This window comes from Elaeis guineensis, chromosome 5, assembly GCF_000442705.2.
Source record: "Elaeis guineensis isolate ETL-2024a chromosome 5, EG11, whole genome shotgun sequence".
Classification (NCBI taxonomy): Eukaryota; Viridiplantae; Streptophyta; class Magnoliopsida; order Arecales; family Arecaceae; genus Elaeis; species Elaeis guineensis.
This window is the reverse complement of record NC_025997.2, coordinates 30,007,617-30,012,463: the sequence shown is the minus strand read 5'-3', so window position 1 is coordinate 30,012,463 and position 4,847 is coordinate 30,007,617.

Genomic DNA, 4,847 nt, shown 5'->3' with positions numbered 1-4,847 from the left:
GTGATCCAAGGGAGGCTAGATCAGTTCATCCGATGATACGGTCCTCCATGCTGATATCCTCCAAGGGTTGGGCAGTAGCAGCAGAGACATCCCCCTCCTTTGCAGCAATAGTGCCAGCCTCCTCAACCTCAACCAGCTCTAGCACAATTACAGATAGAGGGACAGGTTGTAGCGGAAGATCGGCCCATGTGAGGTGAAATTCACATGATAACTGGGGGGTCGTCTGGTTCGATGGAGCCGCATGTAATGAAGAGGCTTCGGCTCGAGGAGCCAATAATCTTCACTAAGCAAGATACTGAAGGTATACAGACTCCACATAATGATGCGATACTTGTTACTGCTAATATCGCTGACTACAATGTACACCGTGTTTTTATCGATAATGAAAGTTCAATTGATATTTTATACTTTGCTGTCTTCACTGCGATGGAGTTTATTCTAGAATAGCTAAATAAATTCAGTACTCCTATTCAAGATTTTTCTGAGAGTTCAATAATTCCAGAGGAAACTATAAGACTACCCCTTATAGTGGGAACCAGATCCAGACAAGTGACCATCCATATTGATTTCCTTGTGCTTAATATACCGTCTACTTACAATGCAATATTAGGCCGACCAAGTCTGGGGGTGCTGAAGGCAGTAGTGTCAAGCTACCACTTGATGATGAAGTTTTTGATGGAAGCTGGAGTGGGGCAAGTTCGAGACAATTAAGCCATGGACCGACAGTGTTTTGCTGCTAAACTATGGGCAGAGGAACAACCGATGGCACCTCAACCTGAACTCCCAATAGGTTTGGACGTCCGTGATGATCTAGCTGGGGAGCATACTCGACCATCCAAGGATCTAGTAGAGATCCCTTTGAGAAAAGAAAATCCTCATCAAACTATGAAGATCGGATCATCCATAGATTAAGGTGATGCCCTTTGGGCTAAAGAATATCAGAGCAACATATCAGCGACTAATGAATAAGATATTCAAAGATCAAATTGGTTGCAACAAAGAGGTCTATGTGGATGATATATTGGTAAAATATTGAATCATCCTAGATTACATAGCCGACCTCCAAGAAACCTTCAACATCCTATGTCGATTCTAGATACGGTAGAATCCTATGAAATGTGCTTTTAAAGTTAGCTTCGAAAAGTTTCTCGAATTTATGGTCTCCCAACGAGAAATTGAGGTGAATCCGTAGAAGATTAAGGTGATTCTGAAGATATTCCCATCAAAAAATGTAAAGAAAGTCCAGCACCTCACTAGAAGGATCACTTCACTTAATCATTTCGTCTCTAGATCGGCTTAAAGATGTTTGCCTTTTTTTCAAACCCTCAAGTAGTCAAGGGATTTTCAATGGACGATTGAGTGTCAGAAAGCATTCGAGGAGCTGAAGCAATACCTCAGCTCAGCACCCTTGCTTATAAAGCCTTAACCAGGAGAAGGATTGTTACTTTATCTTGTCGTATCTCCGACAACAATCAATTCGATTCTTATCCAAGAAGAAGAATGAATGCAAAAATAAGTATATTACTCAAGTCCTTCAAGATGTAGAAATCAGATACACAAAGTTGGAGAAGTTAATATTTACTCTGGTCATCATGGCAAAGAAGCTCCGATCCTATTTTCAAGCTCATATAATAGTATTGCTCACAGATTAATCGATCAAAGTAGTCCTCCACCGTCTGGATATGTCAGGATGGGTTACAAAATGGGCCTTGCAACTCTCTGAGTTAGACATTAAGTTCTATCTGAGGTCTTCACTTAAAGCTCAAGTCTTGACAGACTTCGTCCTTGAATGCACCATCCCTGATGAGGAAAGATCGGAGGCTGTGGAGAGTAGCTCAATGGCGCTAGAGGAACCAATAAATATGAATCTTGATCTTGAGGATCAGTGAATTTTTCATGTGGATGAGTCTTTCAATTCATCGGGATCAGGAGCTGGGATCATTTTAACTGGCTGGAAGGTGATGTGACGGAGTATGCTCTGCGGTTTGAATTTTCAACCACCAATAATGAAGTAGAGTATGAGGCTTTAATTATCGGGCTTAGACTGGCAAAGAATCTGAGAGCCAAACACTTGAAAAGTCTTTAGTGATTCTCAATGGGTAACGGGATAAGTCAAGGATGAATATGAGGCTCGGGAGGAAAACATGAAGAGGTACCTCAAAAAGATAAAAGAATTGACCACATCTTTTCTAAACTTTGATATCCAGTAGGTACCTCAGACACAAAATACATGGATGGATGCGCTGTCTAAGCTAGCAGTCTCTTTACCATCCAAATTTCAAAAAAAAACTTACATCAAGACATTGGAGACCTCAAGTCTAAAAGAACCTTTCGCTGTCCCGCAGACAAATGAAGAGCCTTGTTGGATTGACCCTTTACTAAAGTACCTCAGGTCGGACAAGTTACCACCTGATAGTTGGAAAGCTCAAAAAATCTGTAAGCAGATAGTCCACTATGTGCTTCATGATGATAAGTTGTACAAGCGATCTTTTTCTCTCTCCCTTTTGAGGTGTTTGCGACCGTCTGAAGCAGATTATGCACTAAGAGAGGTCCACGAGAAAATTTATGAAAATCATTTGGGCGCAAAGACTCTTTCTTACAAAATCCTCTGGTAAGACTATTATTGACCTTCGATGCAAAAGGATACCTCTGATTTTGTTAGAAGGTGTGATTGCTGTTAAAGGATTTCTAATGTTCAATATCAACCAATGGTGCCCCTCACTCCTATCGCCACTCCATTGCCTTTTGCTCAATGGAGAATGGATATTTTGGGTCTCTTTCCTCAAGCCTCAGGTCTGTCCAAATTTCTCCTGATGGCCATTGATTACTTCACGAAGTGGATGGAGGCCGAGCCCCTGGCCCGTATAACTGAGGCTAAGATTAAAGAATTCATTTGAAAATCTATTATTTGCCACTACGATCTCTTGAGGGTGCTAGTAACTGACAATGGCAGACAATTCAATGACTCCTGACTTCAAAAATTTTGTGAAAAATTTAGAATTGAGCAACGCTTTACTTCAATTGAATACCCACAAGCTAATTAGAAAGCTGAAGTGACGAAGAAGACTCTTTTATAAGGCCTGAACGCTAGACTCAATCAAACTGGGGGGTCCTGGGTAGACGAGCTATATCATGATTTGTGGGCGTATCGGATAACTTAAAAGATTTTGACTGGAGAAACTCTATTCAACTTTGCATTCGAAATTGAAGTAGTTATACCGATCAAGATTGAACTTCCTTCCCTCAAGGTCGAGGAATACAATGAGGACACCAACTCGGAGTGGTTGCGGACCAACCTTGATCTAGTTGAGGAGAGTAGGGAATGAGCTGCCATGCGGATGGCCTCCTACTGGCAAAGGGTGGCCAAATACTATAATTTTTTAGTCAAGTCTCAAAAATTTTGGATCAGCGATCTGGTGCTGCAACATGTCGAAGTCTCACAGCCTACCAAACAGGGGAAGCTATCACCCAACTGAAAAGATCCTTACTAAGTAGATGAAATGGTATGCCTCGAAACTTATAAACTGAAGCAACTTGATGAAACTCCACTCCAAATATCATAGAACTCAGCTAATCTCCATATGTATTATCAGTGATATTGTAATCTTGCTAAAGTATACACATGAATGAACATTCCAATTTGTCAATGTTGGTACTTCCACATATAAGTAAAGATAATACTAATGAAAGACTTATATTGAAACTCGATCTTTGATCAGTCTTGAGATGCTGAAACTCGATCTTTGATCAGCCTTGAGATATTTAAACTCAACCTCTGATCGGTCTTAAGATGTTAAAACTCGATCTCTGATCGATCTTGAGATATTTAAACTCGACCTCTGATCAGTCTTGAGATGCTGAAACTTGATCTTTGATCAGACTTGAGATATTGAAACTCGATCTCTGATCGATCTTGAGATGTTTAAACTCGACTTTGATAGATCTCGAGATGTTGAAACTCGATCTCTAATCAGCCTTGAGATATTGAAACTCGATCTCTGATTGATCTTAAGATGTTGAAACTTGACTTCTGATCAGTCTCGAGATGTTGAAACTCGATCTCTCTGATTGGCCTCGAGATTTTGAAACTCAGCCTCTGATCGACCTTAAGATGTTTAAATTCGATCTTTGATCGACCTTGAGATGTTGAAACTTGATCTCTGATTGGCTTGAAGATGTTTAAACTCGATCTCTGATCGATCTTGAGATGTTGAAACTCGACCTTTGATTAGCCTTGAGATGTTAAAACTCGATCTTTGATTGATCTTGAGATATTTAGACTCGACCTCTGATCAGTCTTGAGATATTGAAACTCGACCTTTGATCGGTCTTGAAATATTGAAATTCGACCTTTGATTGGCCTGGAGATGTTTAAACTCGACCTCTGATCAGCCTTAAGATATTAAAACTCGATCTTTGATCAATCTTGAGATGTTGAAGACTTTTGATCAGCTTATATTTAAACTCGACCTTTGATCAATCTTGAGATGTTGAAACTCGGCCTCTAATCGATCTTGAGATGTTGAAACTCGATCTCTAATCGATCTTGAGATGCTGAAACTTGACCTCTGATCGATATTGAGATATAGAAACTCAATCTCTGATCGACCTTGATATGTTGAAACTTGACCTCGAGATGTTGAAACTCGACCTCTGATCAATCTTGAGATATTGAAACTCGACCTCTGATCGGCCTTGAGATGTTGAAACTCGTCCTCTGATCGATTTTGAGATGTTGAAGGCTTTTGATCGGCTTATATTTAAACTCGATCTTATGGCAACCACGGGAGTCAGCATGATTCAAAAAATAGCAGCACAAAAGAAAGAAAATATGAATGCATGGATGA